Source organism: Myiozetetes cayanensis, unplaced genomic scaffold, assembly GCF_022539395.1.
Source record: "Myiozetetes cayanensis isolate MyiCay16 unplaced genomic scaffold, myiCay2020 scf1, whole genome shotgun sequence".
Lineage (NCBI taxonomy): Eukaryota > Metazoa > Chordata > Aves > Passeriformes > Tyrannidae > Myiozetetes > Myiozetetes cayanensis.
In genome coordinates this window covers 65,959,858-65,982,004 of record NW_026086604.1, presented here as the reverse complement: position 1 = coordinate 65,982,004, position 22,147 = coordinate 65,959,858, and the positions used below count along the sequence as shown (strand labels likewise).

Genomic DNA, 22,147 nt, shown 5'->3' with positions numbered 1-22,147 from the left:
GCAAAAAGCTACGCACAAGTAATTGCTCTTTTAAGTTGCACACGTAATAGGGTCAAAATACATTATTCAAAGACAGCTGCACGTGTTTATAGCGGCACCCTGGAAAATAAGGTAGGTTAACAAAGAGTCTGAGAGAGAATTTTCACCTGTGGTTTCTGAGACTGTGGGAGCTGATATAAAAGGCTAGGTATGTAAGCCTTCATAGGGAAAAACACCACCTTCCTCCTTTTTAATTAGTTTTTAAAGCTATTTCAAATAAAAAAGGTGCCTTTTGGGATATGGCTGCATCCCTGAAAGAGCTGCTTAGCATTCCAGATGCACTGGTGTAAAGTCTAGAGGATGAAAGGCTACTAGCCAGAAATGTGGTAATGCTTTTTAAAATAAATATATAAACCACGTTTATTGGCCAGACACTTTTCTTTTCTATCACAGCATATCCATTAGCAGTTCTAAATTCCAGATGTTCAGTGACAATGCATACATATATTTTTCAGACCTGGTGCCCAGTCAGAACTCATATGTTGTCACAGAGAAACCTCTGGCCTGTAGTCAGGGAATGAATTAGTATGCAGATTATCCATTGTGCAGCTGCATGCCCTGGTTTATACACCCTTCAGAACAGTTTGAGAACACACAACTAAAGACAACAAACAAACAAACAAAACAAAACAAACATTTTTTTCCTATTATAAATTCTCCAAGTTTTCTGATGGGAATGCAGTTTGGAAAAGGGAAAGGGCAGTTCTCAAAGCTTTGCCTCTTGGAAGTTTCTTTGCAGGAAATTAAGAATGACGTCTGTACTCCGTTAGAGAACTATCTGATGAGACAGACCTCTGCTGGGAAATCCCAAAAGGAGCACAGCCTGTGTGAAGTATCATGCCAGTGAGGGCCTCTCTGAACAGCTTTTCCTGAGTGATTTTTGAGCAGGAGCCGGACTCACCCATGTGTTGAGGTATTCTGCTCAAAAATACTGATTTTCAGTTTCCAGGAGTCAAAATCCAGTTCTCCTTCTCAGTGCCCACCTCTCTCCCACAGCTCTGTCAAGCTTGCTCTCTTGATTGAGCTGAGTCCAGAGTCTTTAGTTTGTTATTGATCTGGAAAACACCATGGAGCATGTCAATGTACAGAAGATGACTAGCAACACTGGGGAGGGTGAGACCCTTTCAGTGTCCCAGATAGGACTCACAAGATCCCTGGGCATATCCTGCTTCATTATTTATGTTATAATGAGCAGAAATGCTTTAAAGCATATGCCAAAATCTTGCAAATAAATTTTATGGCCCTCTCTTGGTGAGTGTTCAGATCTCTTTGCCTAGACAACGGACAAAATGACTAATCTTGACTTTTATATGTATTTTCCTTTGTTTGTTCCATACTTAATGTAATAAAAGAACAACAGTTAACAAGCAATAAAGAAAATAAAATACCAGTGAAATCCACAGCACTTGAAACTGGACAAACTTGAAGGCAAAGGTGAGGTCAGGTCATGTCGTAGCCTCCAGTAAACATTCTACTGTCTTGTAAGAGCTCTGACTTTGATTAAGAACGGTGGTTTGAAATCTTATCCCTGGAACAGGGAGGACAAACCACTTCCAGAGCTGGACAGGGCTCAGGTGAGGGGTCAACAGGTGGCAAAGGTTCTGGAGTATACCCACCACCACAAAAGCATGTGCCATGACTGCATGTGGGATATAAATGCTTGTACTAAAAACCTTGGAGTAACCTGTGAAAACAGGTTACAGCATTTGTCACAGGTATCCAAAAGCTACAGCAGGGTGAAAATTCTCCTTTTTAATAAAGCAATGAAATCTTAAGACTCTTGAAAGAGAAAAAAAAAGGAATCCTCCTTCCATCTTTGTCCAGACTTCCTATAAATATGCACTGGGAGGCTTAAATAATCTTGGCAAAGGAAAATTATTGTTAAAAAGAGGCCCTGGATATCGTTTCAACAAACTTTTTCCCCACATAAACTTATGGAAAATTATTGACCTCATAGCAAAGTCAAGACAGAAAGAAACCTTGAATTATGGCAAGATACCCATTTGAACATGAACTAGACTACCTTCACATTGATTTTTCTGGAATACCTCCCAGATATACTGCATTAGTTATAGGGAGCAATAGATGTGCAGGTTAATAAATAAAAATCTAAATAATCACAGTGTCAACAGCGATGATCTAAATAAAACTAGCTGTGAGTATAATGATAAAGAAAGTATATTGAAAATCAGACAGCAGTGACCAAAGCCAAAAGAAAATTTGATTCTATTGGCTCTGTGAGCAGTGGAAAGAACCCGATAGACTTCAACAAGGTTGAATCAAGCCCCCAAAGATAACTATTAGAATGTTAAACTAGATGGAAAATGGAATTTTTTCTCTGAGAAATAAGGCCTCAAATCATTTTAACCTCACTAGTTACTCTGGGGAATTCCCTTTCAAAAACGGACAGCACACCATAGCCTGAAAATCAAAAGTGAATCCTTGTTTCCAGAGAAATTATCTCAAATGTGTTCAGATTACAAGCATGTGGGATGAAACACAGTTAGCATCCAAAATTATATAGTCTGTAAATTCCACATCTTTTTAGAAGCCAAAACACTGCAAAGTCTGAAAACAAAACAACATAAAGCAGTCGATTGCTTTTTTTTTTTTTTTTTTTACATGAAATGTGAAAACCATTAAATTTCCTTATAGGAAAATAAAACTTCAGTAGAAACTCTATCACTGTTACAAAATTCTTTATCATTTCTTTACAGACAGACATTGGTAGAGAAGTTACTAGAAACTAGTAAGTTTAAGTTTAAGGCTGGTCTTGAGAATGGTAAAAAGTTTCTAGCCATGCAATTTTGCTTATTCTAATAGTTCCTTCTCCAATCCATCATCCTCCATGTAATGTTAACTAACACAGTCTATAGGGTTTTTTACTTTCCTACAATGGGAATGAGTTAGTTGGCATACACGATGTATTAATTGTTTATTATTTGGTAATGCCCTATACATCTTCCTAAAAGTAATTGGAATATTCATAAAGTTATGATTACTTGATATTAGTTAATCTGAGAGTGGGCCTTACGTTACGGTATGTAAAAGATAAATATTTTTATTTTCAAATACCTCTCAACATCATTATATAAATTGTTTGCAGGCAGTGCTTCTGTGTTCATATTTATGCTTATGGCACATTGCAAGTGGATTTTTGAATATGCAAGTGGATTCTATAATCTGATAACTTGTTATTTTGGCTTTTGAACATATTTTTCAAAGTGGAAAGGCAATGAGATGGTTCTATGAGTGGTTTAACTTGTGCAAAGTATATATTGGTAAGGGGGATAGACAGTTTGGAAAGTAGCAAGGCTCACTGCCCTTTGTATCTTTCAGAGCATGAGCTCTCCAAACAATGATGAGGTAGAAGACCTATTACCCTGGGATATGGATTTCCTGAAGAATTATCTGCAGTTTGTTACCTGTTTATTACACATTCTTAGTGTTCACTTCTAGAATCACAACTTCTTACATGTTTAGACATCATAGGCTCACAAGGTCCCAGTGAAGGGGAACAATGTGGCATGTGTGGAAAACTCAGGACTCCATCAAAGGGGACCCCCTGATGCAGAGAGGACACTGGGAGAGAAGGTAACTTGGGCAAGAGAAAGAAAAATAACATCAACACCCAAATCAGCAATACAGAGTAAAAATAAACAAGGGAAAGCCTTAATGACAAAGCCAAGAGTCTTATTTTGATATATAGTTGAACCCAGCAATGAAAAGTGCAGAGATCATTTTAGTAACAACACTTCAAGTAAAGCCCAGATGCAGAAGTAAGTTTGAAGGCTGGGAAGGGGACATGTAGCTGAACGTGCAAGGCAGAAAGGCTGACTTTTAGAGAAGCTCCGTATTAAATTACATGAAAACAAGAAGGGGATGGATTATGAGCTGTCACTATAGGGAGAAAAAGACAATGTGTACAAAGAGAGAAGGTAAGAAAGAGGATATCATACATCTCCTGACTGTTAAGTGGATTTGCCTTAAGCAAACTATTTAAAGTCTGTTTAAAAAGTTTTATGACTTCCAAGATTTCTTTTTTGCAGTGAGCACCAAAAATAGAAGTGCAACATAAATTAGGTAAGGGTCCCAGAAATGAGCCATTCTGGGCCTCATTGTCTTCAGACAATCACAGATTATTTTTGTATGTGGCAGGGAGGGCATCGTCTCTTGTTGGGCTATGATAAAATCTCAGCTGGGGTACATGGGATAAGCTGTGATTCAGCAGGTGTTGCACCTCTGTCTGTGCCAGTAGCAGCTTGTGTTCCTCAGCCTCTGGGATCAGTGTACAGGACTCTTGCTGGTGTGAGTATCATCAGCTTTGTGACCTGTTTTCAGTATCTATGCTGAAGCAGCAGTGGACACAGAAATAACCAGCAATTCTCCTTGGTAAAGAATGTTCTTTCCTTTCCCTTACACCAAGCAGTGTTGGGGCTATTTCAAATAACATTTTACACCCTTAGGATAGCTAAAAATGGGTACTAGAATTGGTGAGGGCAAGAACAAGTTGGAGGCTGCGGATTAGGTGCCAAAGAGCCTTTTAACCCCAGTAAGAGGGCACAGAAGGTTGAATCTCAAGGCAGGTTGAATATGGCTGCACTGTGTTCTGTGTAGCACCAGACCTTGATAAGTATTTCAGCCAACAGCTGGGAGGATTTGCAAATGTGTATCTCCCCTAAGCAAGCAGAAGTTGGAATGGGATTATGTTGGTGGTTCTGAATGCTGAATGAAATGTGCTGTTGATCACTTCCCTTGTAGCCAGGAATCTCACAGAACCTTTGGTCAAAACTGCGGTTTTCTATGTCAGTCACTCTTTGTCCACCCTGATGAAGTTATTCTCTTCATAATAAACCATTTGGGTCAGCAGATACAGGCAAAGTTTAATGCAATTCGTCCCCAGCTGCCAAATCTGATCAGAGGAAATAGGAAGATGAGAGTCAAATAGCTCTGTGGTCTCCCCAGTCAGACTGTTAGCAGCTTAACTTTCTCCTTGGCAGTGAAAAGGGTGTAATTGTGGAGAGAAAGCTGGCTTGCTGCAATGTAGAAAATATATATGTTTTCTGCATATAAGGACCACATTTTGCATGAAACTCTAACAAAATCTTTACAGAAGGTATATTGTTTCTGACAACATTACCATCTCTGCTGTATTCTGGGGTAGTTTTCTTGCAAAGTCAAAGAGAATAAAAGTCCTTGAGAACTGTTTCTAAGTCCAGGTAGGTAACGGTTTGCTTTCTCTTTGATCAGCTTAAAGGTTCCAGTCACTCACTGTCCTGTGTTTGTGATAATTTTTTTTTTGGCACCGGTTCCAGGAATTCATTGCCTGTGATCTACAAATTTCCTTGTGTGGTCTCTGACGCCAGAGTGCTGACCCAGGAGTAAGAGCAGGCTCCTCGGAGCAGAACCCTGACAACACACCATTTGCCAACTAATAACACTGTGCTTCCTTTCTGTGTTTCCTTCCTTTCTGACTAGGTACTATGGTTACTGGCACAGACAAACGTAGGGACTCTGAAAAGGAGAACTTCAATGGGAAAGTTATAAAAAAACTCAGACTGTTAATAAGAAGAAAGTAAAATTTAGAGTGGGGGACAGGACATGACAACACACGATGAATCCAGTCTGCAAAATAAAAGTAACTAGAACTGATTTGGAATTTCTTGATGAAAGTAAAACCAGCGCTGTTTGGAAAGATGATCAGTCTTGATGAGCTTCCTGGGGAAAAGAAAAAAAAAAAAAGAAAAATCTGTTTCTATGTTTTCAACCAAAATGTATGTTTTTAAAGTTCAAAAATAGATTAATTTTGAAATTATGGTAAATATAACAGACAGTGCCATTAATCTGGAAAAAATCAAATAATTTTTCAAAAACTTTGAATCTTTTTACTTTCTTTGTACTAATTTAGACCCTGGGACCATTCTAATGCCTCAAAGGTATTAATGGGACAGAAAAATAACTTGCTATCAAGTTATGGACATGATAGATTGGAAAGCCAAGTTGATTTTGATATAAGGACATAAAGGAATATAAATTGCTTATGTAAAGGAATAAGTACTTATTATCTTCAGTTTGCTTATTGGAATATCTTCTTTGGGAATTTGAGACCTAGGAAAGTGAAGCTGGAATAATAAAAGTCAAATTTAGAAGTCTATGTTCACTAGAGTGAAGCTGTTGAAATCCATTAGAAAAATCAAGACAATATGAAAGATTATAGGAACCACTCATGCTTCAAAAAGAGTAAAAGGTGCTATTGCTAATGTCAGTACTCATGATAAGAGTTCAAGAACTCTCACAGAAAAAGGGAGTTTAAAACTGATCGCTCTGACATGATGCTTTTGGCTTATGCAAATGGATGTATAATTTTTGAATAGGTGATGGACTCAGTTTTGTAGGCAATTATATGTATTCATCTCTGTTGACTTGGCAGATAACCAGAAAATAGAATCTGAGTTTTTCAGTTACTACTCCTTTGTTCTGATGTCATAAGATTTTCTTACGCTTTTACGAGCTACAGGTTTAAGTTGAAATTTGACCTCACAGCACAAACCGATGGAGAAGAGACTTTCTTCCTTGCACTTTGAACATTAGATGTCTTTGCAACGTGGAGCTGTAAATTCATTTCATAATAGACTGTAGTACCATTACATAGAGAATTATTTCTATAATATTTATTTAGGGATACTTATCAAGAGTTCAGTGTTGACTCAGACCAAAGGATGCTTCCACTCAATATGACTACAGTATAAAACAGCACTAATCTACAGCCACGAGGACAAGAGGCAATCTTTCATTTTTCCCATTATAAGACGTGAATACAATCTTGAGTGCACTGATGTCAGAAAATTTCTGGCTGTCAGTAAACACTGTTTAATTCTTAAGTGAATTTTCAACTATAGATACTTTTCTGAAATGCTTTGACTTTGTAGCACATGATAGCATATGACCTCTTAAAAAATGCACAGTCCTTAAGAGCAGCCCTGTCAACATTTTAAACGTTGCAAACAACCAGTTCAGGGCCCTTAGCTGAGAAGACTGTGGTTGCAGAATAACTGCCTTGTGGCATATGTTTTCAAAGTCTTTACTTATACTTGGCAGAAATTACATTATCCACAGCTTTTGAAAGAACTTTTGGCTGAAGTTTCTGGCTGTGATAAACCTTATAAATATAGTTATGCCCAGAGGGTAATTGGAGTTGAAGTAGACCGTGAGTCCTTGGAGACTTTTTTTTTTTTTAAATTATGATAGTGTTCTCTGTCACCTCTGAAATTTTAAAGTTGGTGTATGAGTCTACAAAATATCACTAACATTTGAAATATGTTTCCTTTACATTATAATGGACTGATTACTGCTGACCTGTCAGGTGGAGTAGTTGCAACTGTGATGATTTCATTGTGTGTGTAAACAAGTATTTATTGTATAGACCAGTTGCATACAGTATGCCAATGATAACTGCCCAGATGTTCATACAGTTTAGTTGAAATGAAAAAGAAAAAACAAACAAACAAACAAAACATGCCCATCCCTACCAAACCCAACAAACCCCGTAATTCTAGAAGGTGGTCCTGAAAACTTCCCCAGGGACCGTGGGAAATTTCACACACAATATACTGCACATTTTATTAGCTTCTCAAAAAAGAGGCTTCTGAAATGCAAAGCTGATACCACCCCTCAAACAGGTGGTAGGATATTTCAAATCATCCAGACCACCTGGAGCAGCACCCAGTAGAGACATGCTAGAGAACTTAGGCAAGGCTTTATGAAGCTGAAAGGCATCTATCATTGAGTGGTACTCTCTCTGTCTATTGCAGATTATATCTTGGCCAGGGACAAGCAGGAGAACAAATTTTGCTGTGCTTAAATATGAGTAGCTCCCAAAAGTCTGAGGAAAGCAGGGAAGCTTTAAGCCCTTAAGGAAGGGCTTAACTAGTGCCCTTAGAGCATGAAAAGCCCAGCTCAGAACAGGTAATCATCACTTAGCCAAATGAATATTGTTCTTTTCACTGACCCACCCTCTAATATGTGCCAGCAGATGATCTGCATGCATAAATACATCTTTGTAAACAGGCATCAACCGCGTGGGGTTTGGCCCTGTACAGGTAAGTAAGGCAGAGATAGTTCTTGACTTGAGGAGCTAAGAAATTTGATACTCCATTTGCTTTGCATGATAGCAGAAAATCAAGTAACTACAGCTGCCTGTATTGTACCATTAGAACCAAGGAAAATAGTACAGGATGGGGGCAGTGATGGGATGGTTCAATTCACTTGTGGGTTTACCACAGCACCTTTACCTGAAGGTAGTAGGGAATCTTGCAGGTTCCAAATTCCAAGTGGGTAGACAGTGGCTCCAGGTACCACTGGTCACAAATACAGCTCTGTTAAATTCATGTTTTGCTGTCACGTGTGTTTGCTTTGCCACTAACACGGCAACTGCTGCTTCATTGATAGCTTATTCTGTTGGAATATGGCACAGCAGAAAACCAGTTCTTAACGCACTGGAACTGATCTATTTACAAAATCACAGAATGCGTAGGGGTGAAAGGGACCACAGTGGGTATTGATGTTTCCATTTGTATTAATATGAAATTAAATGCATTTTAAAGAGTTAAATGCCTTTCAGAATACCTGCTATAGATTATATCTACTTGGTTACTTTTATAATCCAATCTTGTTTTCTCATCTGTAGTTTGTTTAAATTAACTTATTTCCTACAAATGAACTTGATTCCTACAGCACATATTAATTCTATTACTATTCTTGAATATCTCCAGTTGGGCTGATACCATACTAATTTTTCCATTTAGTTTGTGGGGGTTTAACAGGAACCTGCTGTAGTCCACTGGGTTATCCCCTTTGCCCTCCCTAACTCCTGCACATTTTGAATTCTTGAATCCTGCTGGTATTTTAAGTATTATAGAAGTTCATTCCTATGGACTACAGATCCTCCAGCAAAAATTTTCAGAACTTTTGCATTTAAGATATTCAGGTCTGATGATTTTTTCCTAGTTTCTCTCTTACTGAATGTTGCTTAGCAGAGTGGTTAAAACCTTTGTTTTCTCTTATGAGTATCTTGTTCTGCTTTTCAAATACAGAACAGAAATATTAATGCCATACCTCTGCCTTTTCTCCATCAGCATTCCTACATTTACAGTTTTATTGCTTGTGAGCCACCCTACTGCAAAAATTAATCACTAGTGTATTCAAATTTCTTCTTAACATTCATAGTTTTGCTAGTCATCACTTCTGTTTCAACCATCATCTTATTTTTCATTTAACATTTGTCACCTTACAGATTTCACCTTACCATTAAAATATTTATGAGTTTTTAACCAAAGTTATCTTCTTTCCTCATTGGAAAATCAGGAAAACCAATTTTCTAATCAACACCTCTCGCAGAACTCTGAGTTTTCATTCACAGTTTTCTCTCGAAATTTTCCATTTCACTTCATTTCCTCTTTCACATTTCTCAGACTTAAATACCAAAAACAATCTTACATGGAGTGTTCTCCCTGCACATATAAGCTGGTTATGATCGCAGTGATTTCATATATTTTTACCTCTCATTAAAAGTTAGAAACAAAAATTAGAAAGTGTTAGAGAGTTATAGAGGCAAACAGGGATTTAGTTAAAGTGAATATCCAAAAAAATAGCAGTTGTAAATAATGAACATGGCAAGGTTCTTCAACAAATTCCTGTACTTATCCACTATGAGATTTATTGGGAAAAATTTAAATTGTAAAAATGTCAGTAATCAGAGTGCATTTTTCTCCGTATGGCTCCACATACATACTGTCTATTATAAATTCTTCAACTACCCAGTCTTCAGTCCAGTCAATTTGCAAGCCTGCCAGTTAGATTCATACATTTTGTGACCCTATTGACTTGGGGACAAGGTGAAATATAGAAATAAAAGCTTAAAAGATGCATGGAGTCTCAGTCTGTCCTTGCAGAACAGTAAAATTGTCTTTAATGATCCCATTCTTGCTGATAGAAGAAGGCATGGTTAGAATCATGCTAAAAGCAAGTTTCTATTTCTGTGCAGCAGTCCTCTATAAGTCAGAGCTTCACTTTGGTGATGCACCCAATGAAAGCTTGATGCTCTTGCCTTCACTTGAAGAATGCCTCTGCAGATCTTATCATCAAGATAAAACTTTTGCTTCTGTGCACTGAATGAGAGAGTTCCTCTTTGGACCCAACCTGCTCCTTATGGTCCAGGTTTGCCCATGCAGAAATTCACGCGCACTAGGAAAAGCACCAGATCTCATTCCTCTGCCCAGGGACCTCCAGACAAGATGACTCATTTTGGAGTTCTATACTTGATGCAAATCTTAGAGTTTTACTTTGAATATTTCACATTTAAACCAAAAGGTTTTTATACTTATCACAGTCACTATTCTTCTGGACCACTTCTTGCTTCCAAGCCTGATCACATATTACCTAAGCAAACCTGGACTCTCTGCTCCTGCCCCTCCTCCTGTCATCTCCTTTTTTTCTATTGCTCCCTTCTTTCACTCTTTCCTAGATTTTGGCTGCTGGCAGAGTTAATTGACACATCTTGCCATCAAGTGGAAGATAAGAGAAGCATGGGGACTTCTCATGGGGACATCAGTGCAGCAGGTGGGATGCGTGCAGGGAACACCAGCCAGTTCACATGGGCACCTCTCCAGGGAGGGAGGAGCATGGAACATACTCCGGCTTCTTGCCAGACTGAAAGCTCTCTCTTGACACTACTCCATTTTCCTTTCTGAATTTTTCAAGTGAACACTTCTGCAGTTTGAAGTGCTTGAGGGAAAGTGGATTCCTTGGCTTCTAGGCAAGTTAGGCAGCTTGGTCTGCATCCAGGTTGGGACAGCATTTAATAAATTGGCCCATAAGCTGATTGCTTTTGTGCCTTTTGTTTTCTCTGCACGCTCACTTAAAATCAACCAAACAAAAAATCATCACCTCTGACCACTGGATGGGAACCCTTATTCTGTCTCACCTACCTTTGACTACACTGACTGCCCAAAACATTATTACCAAGATGGTAACAATCTGTTGGCTTCTGATCCCTCCTCCCATCCATCAAGTTTAGGATTGAATTTATCAGCTCATGGCTCTCAGAGCTGTTATCTACCTCCTTCATATGACACAAGGAACACCTCAGAGAGGAGGATGCTTGTTCTCACTATGTTTCCATGGCTTCCAGAGCACATTGAGGGCACCTTATTGCTGCAGTGGCATCCCGCCCCAGCTTTACGTCTCAGGAGCTAGATCCTCCAGAAGGCTCAAGACTGGAGAAATGTCCATGCAAAATAAAGAATATTTCTAACCTATGACAGCCTTTGAGATCTTCTTTGGCTGTTGCATGAATATTACCTTAATTTTACTGAAATACTAACCAGCTCTACCACTTGGTACATTTAGACATGGCTGAAGGTGGATTCTCCTTCATTCATTTGCTCTGGGTGAAGCTGACTATCCAAGAAGAAGGTTGCTTTCTTTTGCCTCCCTCCCTCTCTTTTTCTCTTTATTATCTTGGAGGCCAGTATTGCAAGAATGGTGCAGCACACTGTGAACTGAATTAAAGAGCTGTCACTATAAGCAGTGTCATCCTGTCCCTTCTCAATTTAGCACTTCCTAGTGCACTGTACACTGATGACTGTACTCTGAGGGTGCCCTTGGCCAAGGATATTCCAGTTTAGTATGTGGAATGAAGCTTGAACCTTCTGTATCTACAAGCCTTCAGTATTTGAGGAAAAAGCCTTTCATCTTGAAAGCTAGAGAGACTAAATAAACTTCTTTAAGCCACTTAATCCATCAGAGAGAGGATGTGGGTGATTAATGGGGTTACAAAGAACTGTGTCTTGTTTGGAGGGGGCAGCTTTAGGACACGAGTAAATAACATAAGTGGAGTCAAGAATTGATGTTGAAACCAGATTCAACTAAGATGATCTCCAGGGTGTTCTTCCTGATCCTTTTTATTACTTTGTTGTTGAAGTTGTTTTCTAATATTATTTATTATCTCAAATATCACATTCCCATCTCTTGAAGAAAAAAGGTTGCCCAGTCTTTCATCTTCTTCTGGTTGTATTTCTTTGCCTCATTACACATTTGTTTTTATGGAGTATTTGATCATATTTTCCAAAAATTATTTAAGCTTTGGGTATCTTTCTAATAGATATTTTTTAGTTCAGCCAAGAAACTATGGGCTTAAGGCCCATCTCTGCAATGACAGAAATCTCTGAAGTTAACTATTGTGATGGATTTTGAGTGGGACATAATAATGTATAAAAACAATGCTGACCTTATTATAGGGTAGTCACTGTATGAGTACATTGATTAACTCTAAAAAGAGGCTGTAAGGAAACAATGACTCAAGATAAACCATTCCACAGGAATAGGATAATAGGAGACCAACTGGCTCCAACAGCACTGGCATGATTTCCTGCTGAGGCTATTGGACTGGTTTTGTCTAGAAGGGCAGCAGACCAAGAACTGACAAAAACAAAAGGAGTCCCTCTTTCCAGAGATGAGCTGGCTATTGGAGAGGGGAATCACGCTGATCTCAAGGCCCGCAAGGCCCCATATGTAGAAAGAAGGACTGTTATGAGCAGATGGCAAAGGTGAACCTAAACATGGTTATGGAATATGTTTAAAATAAATTCACATACACTCTTTTCTGGTTTTAAAACAATTTGCAGGGTTTCTTTGTGTTCTGCCATAGCGAAGGGAGTATTACACAGCCCTCTAATTTGCTGTGACCTATAAGCAAATTCTTTGGGTTTATATAATTTTCTATTCCCTCCTTTAGCAAATCTTCTGTGTAATGAAGGGATGTTTTCTGCAGCACACTAGCAAATAAAATGAGTTTCTGAAACAGCAGAGCTGTCATGTGACTCCTATGTGGTGATTTGTGTCCCCAGTAGTGTCATGATTAACTCCCTCTCCTGTCACTCGAGAAGGTGCTTCCTGGGAAATTTTTCACATCTCTTTCATGTTTGCATAGATATACCAACTTGAAGTTGTTCACACACCACATGTAAACTGCATTTCTCAAGTATTAGGGAACTTAACCCCCAAGGACCATGTGGACCTTGTGTTTCTGAACTGCAGTTGTCCTCTGTGTGTGTTTTCATCAACATTCAGTGTCCTAACTCGTTTGAGAGTGGAAAAAGTTCTGTTGGTACAATTCATTTTTGTGCAGCCTGGAAGCTGTCACCTCAGCCTCTTACTAAACTACGCTGTCTATTTCTACATTCAAGATGAAAATTTGAAAGTTTAAATATTTTAACTGGTTCCTCATTTAGTGAGATAATTCCTCTGTCAGGTTGCTTTAGTTACCACCAAAAGTTACCAAGTAACACAAGTCTTTAATTACACTTTTGCAGTCAGTTATATGTGATCTAATGACATTTTGGGCATATGTGTTCCTTGCATTAAAGCTTGGCCCTGATAATCTGCCCTGGTAGAGGTATGTGCACATGGGTAGTGTTTACCTCGTTACAAGCTGTGGGGGAAATACTGTGCTCATGAGGATGTCTGAGGTGTCCTGAAGCTATAACTACTGCCTGCATCTGCTTCTTTGACAAGCTTCGATCAGACTCAATCTGTATGCTTCTTTTGCCCAATTGCTAAGAAAAAGCCCAACTGCTGATCCCTGACCTACACCATGCACGCAATCCAGACTTATCTAAATTTTCACATCCGCAACCTTTCCTGTAATACAGTGCTCCCACTTCTGTAGTAGCTACACAGAATAGTGAAAAAATTCAGTCTGTCCCTCAGAACACAGATGGAGAGAAAAATACCAAGCATCTCTTCAGCAGCAAGCACTGTAATAGGAAGCAGAGGTTTCACAAAATGTCACTTTATTAATTACTGTTCAAATGCAAGCCAACAACCGTCTTCTGGTTTTTATACTAGGTCTATAGAGAACCTTGAGTGCCTGAGTCTTGGGACAGGTACATGTGTGGTAACTTTTCAGGACTCCTGTTTAATCACAGTTGTGTTGTGATAGTCTCTGACTGGGGATTGATAATCTTCAGAAAACTCTATCCCATCCTTCTAATGCTTTTATTAAAACTCTCACTCAAAGCAGGAAAATACCAAAGAAAAGAATGCTAAAATTCAGAGTGTCTATATACTTTTCCAAATGTACAGTTATATCATAATGTCCTTCTTCTGCTATTTTGATAGCAACAGCAAAAAATTAATGTAAAATTAATATAAAAGTTGATTTAGCTTTCCATCACTTGTATATCTGCCCTGAAAGATGGCCTTGCAATTTCCTCAAAGAAAAGATGAGGAAAGGGAAAAGATGGATGATTTCAGTGTGTCCTCCTCAGGAAGAAAGCATGTTATCCTCTTTATTCTGCTATAGTCTGGCTTTTGTGAAACTGAATTGCCTACACTGGACTTGCTCATTTAGCTAGGATTTTCCATACTGCCAGTGTCTAGTGTTAATTTGACTCTTTGAATGGCAGAGACTGTTGACAAATACACAAGCTGGGTTTTGCTATGTTAGTAGCTCACGGACAAAGACCCGTTTGTGTTGATAGTATTGACACTGACCACAGACAGAAGCTCTGGAAGAAAGTGTGCTTGAGCCAAACCATCAGAGAAGACAGGGTAACTGGGGTATGGAAAATATATCCACAGCCAATCCAGCCTAATGCCACCTGTCTTTTGCATGAGGAAATTAATACATCATGCAAAATTAGTTGATGCTTTGAGGACAGGATGTGAATTCAGCAACAGAAGGGGAGACCCTCACTCCATGACTACTGGGCTGTACAAAACCTAGGATGCAAATGTAGACATGTGCCTGTTTTCTTGTTCTGGGCTCTACATGAATAAGGTCCATGATTTCCCCTTAGATTTTATACTTCATTCATACTTTAAATTATAGTATTTTCTTTTTTGGCAGTAAGTAGGTGGTGATATGTTATTTTCTAATGCATATAAATTCTGTGACAAGTCCATATGCCTGATACTTTTCTTCAGTTCCCCTTTAATCAAACAACTCCAGCATTCTGAGTAGAGAACAGATTTTTGTTTAGGACAGGTGCTTAAGTACATGAGTGTAGATGCAGATGTACGCACACACACATATCAGTGTTATCATCGTGTTGTTAATGCAGTATCATTCCAGTGACATAATTATTATAGGTTTTTTACTGCTGGAATTCTTCCCTAGTTCTACCATGACCGAATCTGGCCTTTCAGGCATTCACCTGCCTTATGTTTTACACTGTGCCTGTTACTATGATGAAGGTTACTCTTCTCCATTTTTAAGATGAACTGAGGAAAACCATGAACCCATGTTTCTGCATAGCTGATACAAGGTGCTGTCCTCCAACTCCTCTACAAGGCCCCCACCTGGAGACAGATTTTGGCCTTCCCACACTTCTGTGTTATTCTAAAGCTTTCTTGCATGCAAAGGGGCTTTGCTATAATTTATTCTCATGATAAGGTAGAAATGAAGGCCTCATATCATCAAACATGTTTGCCAAATACCTTTCCTTAATGTGACACATTCTCTTTTACTCAGTGCCAGACTCTTGGGAAGATCTAGGAAAAACTGATCACACACACACACACACAGAAAGAGAGTCTGATTACAGTCCTCAAGGATTGCCAGAAACATATGTGGAGCATGGAGAAACAGGCTCTGTAGTGACCCCACCCAAACTACGCCAGGCTGTGCCAGGCTGTGCCAGGAATCCAGACAAGGATTCCTTGAAACAAAAGCTTCTCAAAGTCTGCACAGACCAAAGCTTTTCCGAACATTTCTCGAATTCCTGCACTAAGATTTCCTACTGCAGTTTGTATTTCCCCTTAGGGTAATCCATGTAGGATTCTTGGTGGTAAAGATGTATTTCACCAGGTATGTAGTTTTCATGGTTACCTTGCAAAGTTCTGAACAAGAAACTTCAGCCAGGCTGATTTTGCCTGCTGGTGTCAGTCCCTCTGATCCTGACTTCTAAAACAAAGATACAGTAGAAATCTGTCATAAGATTTACTGAATTGGGACACCTTTTCATTCATCATCCCACCACAGCCATAATACTTTTCTCTGAATGGTTTCTAGATATTCTTACAGGAAGGTACCCAGTGTGTCCACAGACAGTCTGAGTTCATCACTGTCCTTTGGACTTTTCTCTTACAAGTATCTTCTTCATCACACTGACAGTTTCATTCATTGATAGATGATATCTCTGTCTAGTTGACTTAATTATCCTCTCAAGATTTCTCAGTTTGATTTTCTAGCAACTGCTCAATTTTTATGCCTTTTTTTAGATGCTACAGATCTTTCATTTTATTGCAGAAGGACTTTGAAATTTCAGACTTAGAACAATAATCTTACAAAAGATAAGTTAAAATAAGGGGAAAAATTGAATTGCAGCAAACAAATATGTTTTCCTAACACACCATGCCACACATACCTTATAAATTGTCAAGGTTAGGTATCCTTGGCTTAGTCTGGTAAATAGCTACTGTTTCTGAAAAATTATCTCTCTGATCACTTCTGTCACACTTTTATCTTCTACAAAACACTTCTTAATTTTATATGATGCATCATTGCTGTGAACTTTTTAGTGATTATTGATAAATAATTAATTTACTTTAAATTAGTCCATATAACATTATTCAGGCAACTTGCATGTCTTCAATATTTTTTCTGTTAGGATTTGGCCATAAAATATGTTGTACTGCATGGGAGAAAATGTACACATCAAAGGTGGATTTTTGTACATAATTAAGAGAATCATAGAATTATGGAAACATAGAAAGGCTTGGGTTGGAAGGGACCTTAAAGATCATCTAGTTCCAACTCTCCTGCCATGGGCAGGAACACCTTCCACTAGACCAACTCCATCCAACTTGGCATTGAACACTTTCATGAATGGGGCATCCACAACTTCTCTGGGCAAACTTTTTTAGTGAAAAATTTCTTCAGTTTAAAAATATTCTGCCTTTTTCTGTGACTATCTGCTTGTGTAAAAAGACAATCTCCCTCTTTTTTATAAGCCACTCTTTAGGTATGGGAAGGCTGTTATGAGGTTTCCCTGGAGCCTTCCCTTCTTCAACACTGTCAAAGGCCTTACAGAAGTCCAGGTAGGTGACATTGGCTGATTTTCCCTTGTTAACAGTTGCAGAATGAATCCTAATGTTGTAGGTAGATATCTCTGGAATCACAGAGAGTTTTGGTAGATCAATCAGTTTCATATTCACAGGAGCTAGCACATTATGAAAGGCATCTTCATAGCATATTGAAAGTGATTAGCATACATACATGGTTTTATGTGACTGCTAATGGATGCCATGCTGTAAATGTTATTTTTTTCTATTTTTCTACAGAAGGCAATATTAAGAGGATAGTTAAAGTCAGATTTCAAATCTATCAGTACTCTAACTTTTTTGTGACTTAAAAAGAAAGGAATATAACTACCTGAAAGTTTACTGTATGGGTTGCAGAACATCTGGTGAACAGCTGCTTTCAAAAGACAAAGTTATTCAGATAATCTCACTGAATAGCTTTAGGGTTCTGTCTAGCAACAAATGGCAGAAATGACCTTATTATGGCTCATACCTGATGACAGCCAAAATGTCTCTTCTTTTTGTTTGCTTTTTTTTTAAGTATACTTAACACCCAAAAATATGTAGCGGGGCATGTTTCCTGGGCATCTTCACAGCATTAACACTTGCAATACTGATGCCTGTAAAAGCTGCTCTGAGGCCCATTTGCAAAATGGATTGTTTCTTGTTAAGGACCTGCGTTCCCTTTGGTTGCTTGCCATGAAGGGAAACAGTAGGTCACAAATTATGTGCAAAATCGGTAATAAGCCCACGCAAAGGAAATAAATACACTGCAGCATGTTGCCAGCAGTTTCTGGAACCTTGCCCAGCACTTGCATATCATATCTTCAGAGCTCTGAGAAAAAACATTGTTGTGAGGGATGCTCAGGCACACCTCGGCACACTTGTTCTATCATTTGGACCATTTCTTTAAAATGGATGAAAATCTGAAGAATACTCTCAAAAGATCTCTATCCTATTTAAACCTCCTGTGTGCTTTGTCCTGAATTCGAAGGCAGACAAGAGTTTTCTTTCCTAGAAAGCTTTGGTATAGGAGACATAAACATTTGGCAGGTTCTTGCCTTGTTGATACTTTCTTCACAGATATGAGAGCAGCAGTAGTTGCATGGAACTGATAGTTGAAGTGGGGAGAAAAAAGACAGAGATGTAGTTTAAATTACACCAGAAGCACTGTTTTGTAGAAGTAAGACAGGAGATGAGCAGTCAATTAGCAAACAAATTTGACAAGTTTAATATTTTGTGTATGTTTGTAACCCGTTCCAGGCTGGTGGCGTGAAGTAAATCAGGATACAGCAGAAGTAACCAAGATAATTTTATGTTGCCATACAGAAGACTGATTAAGTTTGTGGAACCATGAGACAAAAAGTTGTACAAAATAGGCAGAAAAACATCCTGTTTAACCCTCTATCCCACAGCAGGATCAATCTTTCCTGAACCATCCCTGGCAGAGCTGTATCTAGAGACCTGTATCTGAGACCTGCTCTCATGTCTCCAGAGACATCACTGCCTCTCAGAAAAGTCTTTCTGGAGATTTGCTATCTTCATTTGTGGAGTTGTGCCAATGACTACCTTACATTGTTACATTTTTATTTACTGTAGAGATGAAAATGGTGCATCCCCAAAAGTATCTGAAGACTTCTCTCCTTAGACTAAGAAACCCCACTTTTTTTCTCATGGGCCATGCCATCAAGGAAAAGCACACAAGAAACAGGGTTGGTGGAAGCTCTGGAAAGTTATCCTTCACTAAATAAGCCCTGCTATTTTGTGCTGTAAATCAGCCATATGGTGCACTTGATGAGGTGAAGACTCATTCAAAGTCTGTCTCACATACAATCTGGTATGTCTTGGTTCTGCATGTAAACATCTCTTTAAACAGACTCATATCCTATGATACAGATGACTTGTAGATCTACTTTTTTGTTAGGATATGTTTAGAAAATGAGTAGAGTTTGTCCTATAAAGTTTAAAAACAAAACAAAGCAAAACATGGCTCCAGATGTGTCTCAGATCTCAAAAGGTAGAAGAGATGTGCTGTAAATGTTTCATTGACCCTGTGCCAGATTCTCATGTTGAATCTTCCCATGTGTAGCAATGTGATGACAAGTCCAAAAGAACCTTGGATTCAGTTGTTTTAAAACTTTTTTCCTTTTGAGTGCTACCTCAAGAAATTAAGGTAAACAGACATCAGAACAAACAATCGATTAATGCACACAAAAAAACCACAGTACATTTTTATTAACTTCTAGGTAATGCTTCAATCATGCATTGTAAGCACATTCATCCTAAGGTATAAACTGCATGAAGAAGAATGAAGATCACTTCAACAGAAGGCTATTAATGCCAAATTACAGTCTAAATTTTCCCTTTTTCTTTTGATATACTTAGGGCTGAAGAACTAATGTAAAGTCTCACCTCCAGTTTTTCTCGTTTCTGTTAGGAATCAGACTCCATAGTTACACGACAAATGTTTTGGGTTTCTGTCAGTGGTCTAAATTCCTTTTACCTCTCTGGTGAAAGATTCTTGAGAATTAAGACATGTCAGTGCATGTGAGTGATACAGATAAACAAGTCTTTACTTCTGTAGTACAGACTGTAACTGAAGACCTCTGAAAAAAAAACCAATCAGATATTATGAAGGAAATATTTCCTCCTTTACTGTAACTCCAAGTAGATGTAACATCAAAAATATTTTCAGAGGTGGATTACATTTTTATTTTACTTCTGTATAAAGTAAATAGAGGATGTAGATCAGCACTGGAAACAACCCTAGTAAGCTACTAGACTAAGAAGAAGAAAGGTCCTAGTGACTTTTGGCTTGGTCTTGGAGAATCATATTTAAATTAGTAGATCATATTTGCTTTGGAAAAATGTATGTTTTCTTCTGTAATTATTATATAGTGCATTTCAAAAGACTTCTGTAGTCTTCTTCATCTGAAGCTATATGTGAAGAAGGGGTGAAAATCAGCAGCAACCATCACCAAAACCTGACAGATAGTCCCTGTGTATTTACATTCACTCAGAGTGGATGAGAAACTCAAGGGTGCTCTGCCACAAGAGAGAGATATTCAAAGTCATTATTCATCACGAGTCACATCAAGTGTCACACTTATCAATTTCTATCACAGATATTTTTTCAATCATGATAAAGAAAAAGTCTTTAAAAAGCAAAATTTAAATTTCGCTTGCATTATCTCCTCCTTCTTGGAAATGAAAATACTAGCACGACGTAAGGAGCAAATTTCCATACTTAGCTGAGTTAAGGATGTTGTAATAGTTAAAGTTTTCTAACTTTCAAAGCTTATAATGTAAACCCTGACTCTACTGAAGGGAAAGACAGGCTTGGGTGATGACAGTGGCAGGGCTTTCATTTCTCCCTGCCTCCCTTCCCTGGGAATTTTTTTGAAGGGCAACTTTAACCTGATGCCAACAGTATGTTGTAGTTCTATACACCATTTCTGGCAATCTCCTTCCTATGGTCTCTCTGTTCTTTATAACGAGAAGGATGCACAACTGAAGAGCAGGTCAAATGCAGGACATTCATTCACATGATTTATATGACTGGCTTTCCTGCAATAGAGATGCAGACAGCTGTCTGCAGGAGGGAAATGTCTACTCAGGTGCAATACAGATTTGGATGCCAGAAAGCTTGGGCCAATAAATGAGATAGATGGTCTTTATTTTGAAATGTGTTGAAGAGTGCATATCTCACATATTGTAAGTTGCCCATTCCAAGGACTTTCAGAGTAGGAGGATAAATTTTCAACTGAAGTATTCAAGAGAAGTGTTGAATTAGAAAATTTTTAACATACTAAATGTGTTCCTATTCAGTTTTAAAAAAAATCCAAATTATTTTTTTTTCTCTGCTTCATCTTTAAACTGGCCTTAGGCTAAGGTGGGAAATGAAAGAGCATTGTTCTCCTTGTGAAGCAGGAGTTTTTGTCACGTGAAACACTAAAAAAATTCCTAAATACACATGGTTTCTAGACACCCTGACCTTGTTTGAGTATTAGACATGTCTAGAACTGAGATTCAAAAGAGCACAGGAAAAAGATTCTGTAATTGCACATTGTAGTGCCTGTACTGAACGTGACATCTGTCGTGAAATGGCTATTTTCTGGGGTACCTCAGGTTTACTGCCTTAAAGGATATGCAACTGAACTCATATTCTTGCTAGGAGGGGAAAATAAATGTTTCTCCAGCTCTGTTTAGACCCATGCTTTTTGTCCACTGCAGACAAAAGTCTGGCATATCGCCTGTGGTTAGAACATTAAGCTTTTCCCATTAAATTTCTAATAACATAGCAAAAAGACACTGTTACAAGGAATTCAGAATTGTGACTTAAGCAAAATAAATGAAACTCCCAGAAGTGCAATATTAAAAGTTGTAAGACCACAGAGAAACAAAAGGAAAATTCTGAGAAACATAGATCTTCACTAGGGACAGACACCAAGGGGGACAGGAAGTACTGATGTACTTTGGGCATACATATACTAAAAGATTCTTATCCCTTAACACAAGAAAGCAAGTTAGATTTGTAGTTGTTGGGTTGTTATTTTTTGTTTTGTTTTGTTTTATTTTAGCAGTTGTCTGCTTCACTCATTTTCACCACTGTAAGACTTCTGGATCAGTCGTCTTTATTTTGCTCTGTTGATTTCAAGATTTTTGATGCAACCATATATCTTCCCCTGTCGACTTCCAGGGAAAAAAATGGAACTGGAAAGTTGTTGTCTTTTCTTTATTTCAAACATGTTTTTATCCACTGATTCCATTTATAGGAGATGCCTGCATTTACTGAATCCACCAAGTAGACACGCCTCTAGAAATTCTTCTCCCTACCTGAAAAAAAAATTAATTGGAAGAGTGATGGTAGGCCAGGTCCATTGTGCTACTCTAACCTTTCAGGCTCTATAACTTTTGTTCTACATCAGTGTAGGAGAGGACCCTCAGAGCTACACTACAGCAAATGCAGGTGTAAGAGGCACAGGCTGTCGCTGCCTCTCAGTTGCACAGCTTGTAGCTGTGTGGG

The 22,147-nt window shown here is 38.4% G+C and overlaps 1 long non-coding RNA gene across 1 annotated transcript in view; it reads left to right on the top strand.

Annotated features, from left to right (window-relative positions):
* Positions 1 to 22,147, top strand: part of LOC126635861 (uncharacterized) — a 1,135,091-nt gene that overhangs the window by 1,021,802 nt on the left and 91,142 nt on the right. The window lies entirely within an intron of this gene.